At 45.0% G+C, this 13082-nt stretch overlaps 1 long non-coding RNA gene across 1 annotated transcript in view; it reads left to right on the forward strand.

Moving 5' to 3' along the window:
- Positions 1-6013: 6013 nt before the first annotated feature.
- The window catches only part of LOC121817390 (uncharacterized), a 79783-nt gene continuing 72714 nt past the window's right edge, over positions 6014-13082 (forward strand). The window contains exons 1-2 of the long non-coding RNA XR_006057275.2: positions 6014-6144; positions 6811-6991. This is a non-coding gene — a long non-coding RNA (uncharacterized LOC121817390). The remainder of the gene's footprint in view (positions 6145-6810; positions 6992-13082) is intronic.

Below are 13082 nucleotides of genomic sequence, written 5' to 3' on the forward strand. Positions count from 1 at the left end.
TCATAGCAAACACTCTCTTCCAACAACACAAGAGAAGACTACACATGGAGTAGATAGTCAATACCGAAATCAGATAGATTATATTCTTTGCAGCCAAAGATGGAGAAGCTCTATACAGTCAGCAAAAACAAGACTGGGAGCTGACTGTGGCTCAGATCATGAACTCCTTATTGCCAAATTCAGACTTAAATTGAAGAAAGTAGGAAAACCACCAGACCATTCAGGTATGACCTAAATCAAATCCCTTACAGTGGAAGTGACAAATAGATTCAAGGGATTAGATCTGATAGACAGAGTGCCTAAAGAACTATGGATGGAGGTTCATGACATTGTACAGGAGGCAGTGATCAAGACCATTCCCAAGAAAAAGAAATGCAAAAAGGCAAAATGGTTGTTTGGGAGGACTTACAAATAGCTGAGGAAAGAAGAGAAGCTAAATGCAAAGGAGAAAAGGAAAGATATAACCATTTGAATGCAGAGTTCCAAAGAATAGCAAGGAGAGATAAGAAAGTCTGCCTCAGTGATCAGTGCAAAGAAATAGAGGAAAACAATAGAATGGGAAAGACTAGAGATCTCTTCAAGAAAACTAGAGATACCAAGGGAACATTTCATGCAAAGATGAGTGCAATAAAGGACAGAAATGGTATGGACCTAACAGAAGCAGACGATATTAAGAAGAGGTGGCAAGAATACACAGAAGAACTATACAGAAAAGATCTTCGGGGGCCTTAGGAAGCATCACTATAAACAAAGCTAGTGGAGGTGATGGAATTCTAGCTGAGCTATTTCAAATCCTAAAAGATGATGCTGTGAAAGTGATGTACTCAATATGCCAGCAAATCTGGAAAACTCAGCAGTGGCCACAGGACTGGAAAAGGTCAGTTTTCATTCCTATCCCAAAGAAAGGCAATGCCAAAGAATGCTCAAACTACCGCACAATTGCACTCATCTCACACGCTAGCAAAGTAATGCTCAAAATTCTCCAAGCCAGACTTCAGCAGTCCGTGAACTGTGAACTTCCAGATGTTCAAGCTGGATTTAGAAAAGGCAGAGGAACCAGAGATCAAATTGTCAACATCTGCTGGATCTTTGAGAAAGCAAGAGAGTTCCAGAAAAACATCTATTTCTGCTTTATTGACTATGCCAAAGCCTTTAACTGTGTGGATCACAACAAACCGTGGGAAATTCTTCAAGAGATGGGAATACCAGACCACCTTAACTGTCTCCTGAGTAACCTGTATGCAGGTCAGGAAGCAACAGTTAGAACTGGCCATGGAACAACAGACTGGTTCCAAATCGGGAAAGGAGTACATCAAGGCTGTGTATTGTCACCCTGCTGATTTAACATATGCAGAGTACATGATGAGAAATGCCAGGCTGGATGAAGCACAAGCTGGAATCAAGATTGCCGGGAGAAATATCAATAACCTCAGATATGCAGATGACACCACCCTTATGGCAGAAAGTGAAGAGGAACTCAAAAGCCTCTTGATGAAGGTGAAAGAGGAGAGTGAAAAAGCTGGCTTAAAATTTAACATTCAGAAAACTAAGATTATTGCATCCAGTCCCATCACTTCATGACAAATAGATGGGGAAACAATGGAAAGAGTGAGAGACTTTATTTTCGGGGCTCCAAAATCACTGCAGATAATGACTGCAGCCATGAAATTTAAAGGTGCTTGCTCCTTGGAAGAAAAGCTATGACCATCCTAGACAACATATTAAAAAGCAGAGACAGTACTTTGCCAATAAAGGTCTGTCTAGTCAAAGCTATGGCTTTTTCTAGTAGTTATGTATGATGTGAGAGCTGGATCATAAAAAGGCTGAACACTGAAGAATTGATGTTTTTGAACTGAGGTGTTGGAGAAGATTCTTGAGAGTCCCTTGGACTGCAAAGAGATCCAACCAGTCCATCCTAAAGGAATTCAGTCCTGCATATTCATCGGAAGGTCTTATGCTGAAATTGAAACTCCAATACTTTGGCCACCTGATGTGAAGAGTTGACTCATTGGAAAAGACCCTGATGCTAGGGAAAGATTGAAGGCAGGAGGAGAAGGGGATGACAGAGGATGAGATAGTTGGATGGCATCACCTACACAATGTTTGAGTAAGCTCCAGGAGTTGGTGATGGACAGGGAAGCCTGGCATGCTGCAGTCCATGGGGTGACAAAGAGTCGAACACGACTGAGTGACTGAACTGAATTGAAAGAAGACACAGGAGGAAGTGAGTTTTTTCCTTTACATTGAGCCATTTTGACTTAGAGCATCGCTAGGCAACCCCTTAGGCCAAATCCAGCCTGCCATCTGTTTTTGGCTTATTTTAAATTAAATTGTATTATTTTAATAGATATTATAAACACATACTAGACCATTCAAAAGGTAAAAATGAATATACCTTTGAAAGTAATTCCCCCTCTTTCGACCCTCCGGTTTCCCTCCTTAGATGCAGTCAGTATTACCAGTGCTCTTCCAGAAGTGTTAAGATTCTGTGAATATAAGTGTGTATATTGCTAAATCCAAGGTAATGAAGATTTATCCCTGCGTTTTCTTCTAACAGTTTTATAGTTTAAGCTCTTATGTTTAGGTCTTTGATCCACTTTGAGTTGATTTTTATATATGGTATGAGGTAATGGTCCAACTTCATTCTTTTGCACGTGAATATCCAGTTGGATCACTGGTAAAAAGACTTTTTTTTCCTCAGTGAGTGGTCTTGGCACCCTTGTCAAAAATCAACTGACCATAGATGTGTGTGGGTTTATTTCTGGGTTTTCAGTTTTGTTTTTCTCTCTATGTCTATCTTTATGTTAGTAACACACACTCTTGGTTTCTGTTGCTTTGATTAATAGTAAATTTTAAAACCAGAAATATGTCCTCCAACTTTGTTCTTTTTCAGAATTATTATGGCTAGGCAGAATCCTTTGCAATTCCTTATGAACTTTAGGATCAGCTTATCCATTTTCATAAAAAAGGCAGTTGAGATTTTGACAGGAATTGCATTGAATTTTATAGATGAATTTGGGGAGTATTGACATCTTAACATGGAGAAGGTGATGGCACCCCACTCCAGTACTCTTGCCTGGAAAATCCCATGGATGGAGGAGCCTGATGGGCTGCAGTCCATGGGGTCGCGAAGAGTCGGACACGACTGAGAGACTTCCCTTTCAGTTTTCACTTTCCACTTTCATGTATTGGAGAAGGAAATGGCAACCCACCCCAGTGTTCTTGCCTGGAGAATCCCAGGGACGGGGGAGCCTGGTGGGCTGCTGTCTATGGGGTCGCACAGAGTTGGACACGACTGAAGCGACTTAGCAGCAGCAGCAGCAGACATCTTAACAATAGTAAGTCTTCCATTAAACACAGGATGTCTTTCTATTTATTTAGGTCTTTAATTTTTTTTCAGTGATGTTTTGTAGGTTTTAGCATACAAGTCTTGTACTTCTTTTGTTCAATTTCCTCCTTTTTATCCTTCTTGATGCTTTTGTGAACAGAATTGTTTTCTTAATTTCAGTTTCATTTTTGGACTGTTGATTGTTATGTGTATGGAGATACAGATGATTTTTGCATATTGACTGCAACTTTGGTGAACTTGTTTACTAGGTCTACTAGATTTTTGGGTGGCAGATGCCTGATTCTTGATAGATACGCTGCTCACGGTGTAGGCCACACTTCCAGCATTCCCTGCAGCTTGGTATGACCCAAGGATTAAGTTCTGGCCACTGACTGTGAATGCAAGTGATGTGTGCAACTCCGTGTTGTGTGGGTAGCTTTTCCTTTCCTACTCTCTTTTGACTGGAATGGACTCAGCCATTATGGCCTGTCTTCAACGATCTGACAGCTGTTTTTATACTGGGTTGGCCAGAAAGTTCATTTGGGCTTTTCATAACACCTTACAGAGAAACGTGAATGAACTTTTTGGCCGAGCCAATAGATGGTTTATGGAACATGGGCGCCTCATTCACTTGTGTCTTGCCTATGGACGCTTTCATGCTATAATGGCAGAGTTTATTGCATAAAGACCCTAAGGCCTGCATGCCTAAAATACTGTCTGGCCCATTACTGAGGTCCTCTAAGGATTTTGTGGTCCCATCTTTCTGGAAATGGACTTAAAGTTACTGGTATTTGAAGCATTGCTGTTTGATTTTTGTTGTTGTTTAGTTGTTAAGTTGGGTCTGATTTTATTGCGACCCTGTGGACTGTGGCCCGCCAGGCTCCTTTGTCCATGGAATTTCCCAGGCAAGAATACTGGAGTGGGTTGCCATTTCCTTCTCCAAAGGATCTTTCCAACTCAGGGAATCAAGTCCACATCTTCTGCTTGGCAGGCGGATTCTTTACCACTGAGCCAGCAGGGAATCCTGTCTTTGATTTTTCTTATGTGAACTTCTGTCACAGGCTGGCAGCAAGAAAAGCTCATGAATTGTCATGATCTTCCTGATCCTGAAGAGGAATTTGGGTTTTATTAGACTGATCACTCCTCTCTCCCCCTCTCTCCTTCCTATAATTTGCCTTCCTGTTCTTGAATTCTGTGCTTAGAAGTGTTTTTGCTTCCACTTCAGCTAAGAGCTTCTGCTCTCCTCTCGTTTATTCTCTTTCTTTTTGACAATAGTAAGGGTTTTTTGGGTGGGGGTGGGGGTGGGAATGGTGGCCAGGAATTGAACCTAGGCTCAGGACAGGGAAAGTCCCAAGTCCTAACCACTGGAAAGTGAAAGTTGCTGTCGTGTTTGACTCTGCAACCCCATGGACTATTCAGTCCATGGAATTCTCCAGGCCAGAATACTGGAGTGGGTAGCCTTTCCGTTCTCCAGGGGATCTTCCTGACCCAGGAATTGAACCAGAGTTTCCTAAATTGCAGGAGGATTCTTTACCAACTGAGCTATCAGGGAAGCCCCCCTAACCAGTGGACCACCAGAGAATTTCCCCATTCATTCTTTTTCAAGCCAGCTTCTCCTCTGAGCTCCTTCTCTGCTGATGCAGTACTTAAAGGTTTGCTCTCTGCCACAAGGTTCTGCATTTCTCCCCCACTATATCTGTGACAGGATGTAGCTATTATCAGGCTTATATCTTATCACCTATTTGATTAGAAATGGCCTCTTTTTCAAAAGTGCAGGATATATTTTTTTAATTGAATATAATTTACATGCAAAAAAAAAATTAAGTGTCCAGTTTGATGAATTTTGACATTTGCATCTGTATAGCCACTACTCAAAATAATGTAGAAAACATTCCATCTTGTGACTTTTCCCAGTCAATTCCCACCTCTACTTCCCAGGGGCAACCACTTGTTCTGATTTCATCACAGACTAATTTTGCCTGCTCTTGGACGTCACATAATCAAACCCGTATATTAGAAAGTACTCTTTTGTGTCTGATTTTTTTTTTTCACTCAGCATATCATCATGTTTTTGAGACGTATCTTTGGTGCCTGTTTGAAAATAAGATTGTTCCTTTTTTTTTTTTTTTTAATCACTGAGTTGTATCCTAGCGTATGGATAGAGCACAGATTGGTTATGATGAACCTTTGAGTTTTTCCATCTCAAGCACAGTACCTTTTAACTACAATTTTATTCATGGCCTTTTCCAGCTTTAAGGCATTATCATCTCAACATTGTCAACGGAAAGACTGAAGGTAGGAGGAGAAGGGGACGACAGAGGATGAGATGGTTGGATGGTGTCACCGACTCGATGGACATGAGTTTGAGCAAGCTTCCGGAGTTGGTGATGGACAGGGAAGCCTGGCGTGCTGCAGTCCATGGGGTCGCAAAGAGTCAGACACGACTGAGCGACTGAACTGAACGATGATCAACAGTATAATGCGATGTTCCAAAAACTTGAATTTCTTTCTTTTTCAGAAGTCAGAGCTTCTGGTTGTTAATCCTGGCTGTCCACTAGAGTCACCCGGGAAGCCTGTAAAGCCCAACAATGAAGCCACACCTGACACCAGCGCAGTGAAGCTCTTTGGAAGCAGATGCGGCCCAGGGTCCCGAGGCTTTAAAGCCCCCCTGTGATTGCACTCTGTGGCCAGTTGGGGGAGCTCTTGCAGGGAGTCGGCGGAAGGCTTGGAATGCTCGCTCATCCCAAACGCTTCCTGCAAGTAAGAGCTCCGAGCTCTTCTGAATTTCGGTGTTTTTTCTCCTCTAGAATTTGAAGGTATTCAGACTTCATCTTCTTTCTAATCGGTCGTGTTTCTTTACGGGCTTTTCTTTTCCTTCCTAAAGTTTCACCAAATTCCTCTTTACAAGCTTCCCGCATCTCCTTTACATTGTCTTTTTTCTCCGCCGCCCCCATCCCCACACCTCCACCCCCAATCTCACCTCTCTTTCCTTCCCTGCATCCTCCACCCCCGACGCCAAACATTTTCCCCCTTGAATTTGGTCTGGACCCTCAAGCCTTCCAGCAGAGTGCATTGTAAAGTCTAGGCACCTCTTCAGGGGAGTTCTCCTTTTTGTACGTTATTCCCTTCAGAAGAGACCATAGCTGCTTTGCTCTTTTGCTCATAAATTTACGTTTTGAAATAGCTAATTTTATCAATAAGAAAAGAATTTCTGTGAAGCCTTTGATATCTTCTCCTCTTGATGGAAAAGAGAGTTCCCTGCAAGAAAATGGAAAATGCACCAATTCCCAGTAAAGTGTAATAATAATTATAGGCTTCCAGGTGCTCGGTGAAAACCACAGGTTCTAGATCAAAAACAGTTGCCCTCTCTTTGGCGGCCAGGACAGTTTGGCCAAATTCTGAAGCACTAATGTCCTTCAGCTGTGGGCTGTTGAACTGCGCGCCTCTTCTCACAGGTGGGACTCCTGGCTTATCCTTTCCAGGTCTTGTCTGGTCTTCTCCGGCAGCGTCTTGTCACTGTTCCGCTGGCCATGACCCTCTCGTCCCCATGCATAGTGTCTTCTGGGCTCCACTGCCTGCCCCTGCATGCAACTCCGGAGCACCCACTGGGACGCCCTTCTCTGCGCAGGTGTGTCTGTAGCGGAGGGGGCAGCACCTCCAAGCGTGAGTACGCTCCTGGCTGGGGATCTGGAGCAGTGAGTTTCCAGGGTCAGGTAACAGGGCAGGAGGACTGGGGAGAGCCCGGTGCTGGACTCGGATGGGCAGTGGGCATGGCAGCCCCAGGTGCTGGCACTGAGGGAGTGTGCGGTCTCTGGAGATTTGTTGCTGAAATGTTACCTTGTGTGCATTTAGGTGGTCCAGCTTCAGTACATAAGAGGGGCTATTTTCCCTCTTTAATGACTGCCCACGTTTACTCTTTTATCTGTGACTTCTTTCTTAGATTGTAGCAAGGCTGCAGAAAGTAAAATGGATGAGACAGATGTAGGAGAGTTTTGAAAACAATTATAAAACTGAGCATCTTGCTGGCTTTTTATTGTAAAAACCTCGCACTGGCAATCCTCAGCAGTATTAGTGGTAAAATGCCCCCTTCCCCAAATCTTTTGTTCCAGTTCCCTTGGTTATTATTGAAGTTCAAAGCACAGAATTTCACTGTGTGCTTCAAATTAGCATATTTTTATTATTTATCCTTTTTAGTCTACCTGGAAGCTCATTTGGAGAAATCTCAATTTGTATAATAGGAAACCTTTCGCTGATGCAGTGCTCACACACACACTCACACTCACTCAGTCTACAATAGCTTTCATTAGGAAAGTGGGAACCTCGAGGTATGAAATCCTCCAAGCTCACTTTGGCTGTATTGTGTCTATAATATGTACCGCATTTTCCTGCATTTAATTAGTGAATATAAAAGAAACAATGATGGCACAGTGGTTGTAAAAATTATCACACAGAACTGATACAATTTCAATTCTGTCTTTATATGATCACTTAAAGTTTTTACTTTGTGTTTAAAATTTTAAATGGCAAAATTGAGTGTAAACTGCAAGGTGTGTGTGTATTCTTTGGTAAGCGCAAATTTTCATACGTGAAATTGTTGATTATTTTTAAATTTTGAAGTTACTCTTTTTAATAGTTATTTTAAAACTGAAGAATGAGTCAAGAAAAGTGATTATTACTGAAAAAACAATTTTGTGTATAGAGAAGAGGGTGTTAAAACGATCCACCGGGGGTTTGAAATGTGGGCTTCCCAGGTGGCTCAGTGGTAAAGGATCTGCCTGTAATGCAGGAAACGAGGCATTCGATCCCTGGGTCGGGAAGATCCCTTGGAGAAGGAAATGGCTTCTCACTCCAGTATTCTTGCCTGGAAAGTTTCATGGACAGAGGAGTCCGATGGGCTACAGTCCACAGGGTGGGAAAGAGTTGGACTTGACTGGGTGGCTGAGCACGCACAGGGTGTGACATGGAGCAGTGGCCTCAGAGGAAGGAGTCATCCCAGGAGGCTTGTGGCTCCAGGTCTTCTGTTCTGACTTTCCCTCTGGATGCTGAGTTTCACCCTTGAGTCTTTTCTGAGGAAGCCTTCTGAGAACAATATTCCTCATTTTGCTTGTTCAGAACTGTTTGGACTGAGTATAAATGTCTTGGCAATGTTTGCTTTTTCCTGCCTTTTGAAGCCTCACTGGCTCAGGATATGGACAAGGGTTCTAGGCCTTCCCCAGTCAATAGAATTTGACTAGAGGCTGGACAGGAAGCTCAGGCAAAGCTTTATCAGGGCCCCTGCTGAAGCAGGGATGCTGGGCAAGCGAGAACAAACGGGTTCCCTTGCTTGCTTGCTTCTTGGGCAGGGACAAGCTTGTTCCTCATGTGGGATGAGGGTAGAGGTGTGTCCATATTGGGCTGGAGGGTGGCTTAGGTGGTTTGCCCACCCCTTTGGTGGTGCAGGGGGCGCGTGCAGTACCCTGCTTTTGCTCCCAACACCCAGTTTTTGCTCCAGGCTCTTCAGAAGTGGCAGTTGGGTATTTTGATCTCTTTTGTCCAGAATTTGCCTCAACTTTGCATACCCATAGTTATTTTTAGTCCCATACAGTTTCTTTGTATTTTGTTCTGGAGAAGAGGTGTGTCCAGGTGCAAGGATTGCAGCAAAAGGGTCCCAGGTCCCAGCTTGTCTCAACGCCCTCTGAGAGACTTCCTTATTCTTAAGGGGTGAGGGGCTGAAGGTCTCATCTTCTGAAACGGCTTCTTGCTGGACAGGGGCAGCAGACCCTAGCCTACCCAAAAGGTGTAGAAGTCCCTTGCTGACTGTTCCAAGGACCCGTAGGGACCTGGGCCACTCTCTGCTGGAGTGGGTTGAACTCCTTGAGACCTCATGAGCCTTACTTCCAACTGCTGAAGCCTAAAAGACCCAAACTTCAACAAAAGGTTAATCAAACAAGGACCAGAAAGGAGAACAACAGTAGCCTTTAAAGGGCCTCAGAAAGGAAGGAGCCAGGTTAACTTTGGGAGGGCTTCCTTAACTGTTGACCAGACAGGGGAGGAGTTGTTACCCCTGCTAAGAAGCCGTTCTGCTTGGGTATATATTTTTTGTTACTCTCAGGGTTAAAGTTGAACATGTTTCTCTATTTTTAGAATAGAGGCTCTGGACCTGTTGGTTCCAGGTCTCCTCCTTGGCCCAGAAAGTCTTAGTCACAGGTTTACAACACTAGGGAAGACATCGGAGTACTGTTGTAAACCTGTGACCAAGACTGAAAAGAAAAGGGATATAAGAAAATGAAAACCTCCTGCCAAAAAGTTTTTTATATCTTGTAGGATGCAAGAGAACAAACTAGAGAACCAGCTTTCAGTTTCCCTGTCCATACTGAATAGCAAGCGCTGGTGGTTAATTGTCTGCTGAAGCCAGGTGACTTGTTGAATTTTCTCAACAGTGGTTTCTGCCTGGAACGAGGTATTGACATGGGCTACCAGCAGTACTGGCAGTGGCCACACCCCTCCTTGTTCTGTCAGTAGATACTCAGAGGTCAATTTCCTTTTGGTGCCCACAGCAGTGAATGACTGTTCCTTGTTTTGGATTTTGAGTCACTTCTTTGAGATGTCAAATCTTAGCCCCATATATTTAACTAATTTCTTTATGACTATGCTGGGTCTTGGCTACCCACTACAGTATTCTTTGGCTACCCTGGTGGCTCAGACGGTAAAGAATCTGCCTGCATTGTGGGAAACCTGGCTTTGATCCCTGGGTTGGGAAGATCCCCTGGAGAAGGGCATGACAACCCACTCCGGTATTCTCGCCTGGAGAATTTCATGGACAGAGGAGCCTGGTGAGCTACAGTCCATGGGGTCTCAACGAGTCGGACACGACTGAGCAACTAAGCACAGCACAGGGTCTTTGTTGCCATGCTCAGGCTTTCTCTAGTTGCAGTGAGCAGGCGCTTCTCTCCAGTCGCAGAGTGCGGGCTTCTTCTGTTGCGGAGCACGGGCTGTAGGCTGGCAGGCTCCGTAGCTGTAGGGACATAAGCTTAGGTGCCCCACGGCAATGTAGAATCTTCCTGAACCAGGGATTGAACCATTGTCTCCTACATTGGTAGGTGGACTCTTAGCCACTGGATCACCAGGGAGGTCCCTTACCCCATACTTTACAGGGGATTTTTTTTTTTTTTTTGCATTTAAAAATCCTTTTTCTTTCCAGATAGCTGCAAGGGCATGTAAAACAAGGCCTATTTTGAGTCTGTACATATATTTATGCACCAGGCTTCCCTGGTGGCTCAGACGGTAAAGGATCTGCCAGCAGTTTAGGAGACTGGAGTTCAATCCCTGGGTCGAGAAGAGTCCCTGGTAAAGGGAATGACTGCCCACTCTGGTTTTGTTGCCTGGAGAATCCCACGGACAGAGGAGCCTGGTGGGCTACAATCCACAGGGTCACAAAGAGTCCGACATGACTTAACAACTAAGCACACGTGTGTATTTATAATTTTTCCTTTTTCTAAGGTTAAGGCTCGAGTTAGGACCATTAGCTCACCTCTGGGCTGAAGTGTTAGGTGGCAAAGGTTTGGCTTCTGCCGCAGTATGAGCTCTCATGATAGCATACCCTGCCCTGCTGCCTCCATCTTTAACGAAACTACTGCCCTCAGTAAACCATTCTTCCTCAGGGTTGTCTATAGCCTGGTCTGTTAGGTCAGGCCCGCAGGTATAAACCTGGTTACAGGTTTCAAGGCAGGACTGTGTTAGTTCTGGGCTTTCAGCAGGCATTAGTGTTGCAGGGTTGAGGGTGTAGCAGGTATTGAGGGTTAGTTCTGGGGAGTCAAGGAGTAAAGCCTGGTGCTTAGTCAGATGGCCGCCAGTAAGCCCATGGTGGTCTTTAATCTCCAGAATCCCTTGTGCTTGATGAGGGGTCTAGACTTCCAGTGGCACTCCAAAGGTAAGCTTGTTAGCTTCTTCCTGTAATAAAGAGATGGCAGCTAGCACCCAGAAGCAGCTATGGGCCATAGAATCTGGTTGTTTGGAAAAATAGCCTGTAGGCTGAGGAACTTCTCCTAGCTTTTGTACAGGGACCCCCTGCAGAGTTGTCCCCCAGCTTCTCAGCTACATATGAAATAAATGGCTTTTTGAAACTGGGAGACCCAGAGCAGGAGCTTTGGGTGAGGATCTGTTTGATGTTATTAAGAACTAGTCTAGAGTAATGGTTCTGTATCTGGGTCTTAAGTGGCTTCATACAGAGGCTTGGCCACTAGTCTGAATCCTGGAATCCAAATTCTGCAAAATCCTGCCACACCTAAGAAAGGATGATTTTTGTTTGTTTGTTTTTGGGGCACTTAGGCCTAATATAGCTTCTTTTCTATAAGGAGATAACTGTCTGCTTCCAGGGTTTATAATATATCCCAGATATTTAACTTGTGGCTTTGAGGTTTGGGCTTTTTTTTTTTTTTCTGAGAGATCCTAGAGCCCCAGTGTTAGTTGCTCAGTTGTGTCCGACTCTTTGTGACCCCATGGACTGTAGCCTGCCAGGTTCCCTGTCCATGGGATTCTCCAGGCAAGAACACTGGAGTGGGTTGCCGTGCCCTCCTCCAGGGGATCTTCCTGACCCAGGGATCAAACCTGAGTCTTCTTGCGTCTCCTGCATTGGCAAGTGTATTCTTTACCACTAGCACCACCAAACAAGTGTGGGCTGTCTTGAGACCCAGAGGCAATACTGCCCAGGTATTGTTGCATTTGGCCCGAGCAGGGGTTCGTCCACTTGAGGGCAGACGTACTGAGAGGAGGAATGGGTTGGGATGCGAAAGAAGGCATCTTTGAGGTCAAGCACAGTAAACCATTTGGCATCTCCAGGAATCTGAGCTAACATAAGGATCGGCCGTAAGAGATACATGGGGACCACTGCCTTGTTTACTGCGAAGTAGGGGTATTGCATGGAGACTGACCAGGCACTAAGCGGCTGTGTTTTAAGAATTTGTTTAGGAGAGTTTGCAAACTGTTTTTTGCTTCCTACTTGATAGGGTACTCTCTCTTGTTAGGATAAGTGACTTCTGGCTTACGGCTAATTCTTACTGCTGGGCATTGGTAGCCTTCCCAGAGATTATTTTGTCCCAAGCTGTAGGGTTTGCTATGTGTAGAGTATGGCTGGGAACAGGCCCTTGTTCTTCCAGCTGATTTGTCTTCGAATCAAGAGACGGTTGCTTGGGGCCTGTTAATCGTGATATGGCCCCAAGGAGCTGGGAAGGTCTCTCCCCAGTTGTGGAGTAGGACGCTCAGGCACCACCGGAAAGCTGTGTGAGGCTAAATGCTGCTTGGATTGGCAAGCGTGACGCCTAGTGAAGTGACGGGCTTTCCGTCCACGCCAGTCACTGTTCAGGTTTTGGAGGGAAGAGGCCCAGTGTGAGAGCTCAGGCAGAGGAAGTGGCTCCCGTACCAACTAAAAATTGATTTTCTTGCCTACCATGTCAAGGACCACCCAGGACTCCTCAGTGGAGACAGATGTCTCGTTGAGGGGAGCTGCCAGAACCCCAGGCCACCTCAGTCATCCAGTGTGGCCATCTCAGGAGCGGGAGCCCCCATTCCCTTCCAGGACTGGGGATAGTCCCACCTGCAGTCTCCCTGTTTGTTGCAGACTGGACGTGGACCAGGGGGTTCTTTTTGGCACTTTTGGGCCCAGTGGCTGGTCGACTGACATTTGAAGCATCCCTCTTGCTGATTTTAACCGTCCTCCAGGTGGATGGTTAAGCTTCCTTGGTCTCCTTGGGTTGTCCTGTGGTTGCAGGGCATGGCT

This window comes from Ovis aries, chromosome 20 (assembly GCF_016772045.2).
Source record: "Ovis aries strain OAR_USU_Benz2616 breed Rambouillet chromosome 20, ARS-UI_Ramb_v3.0, whole genome shotgun sequence".
NCBI classification, from domain to species: domain Eukaryota; kingdom Metazoa; phylum Chordata; class Mammalia; order Artiodactyla; family Bovidae; genus Ovis; species Ovis aries.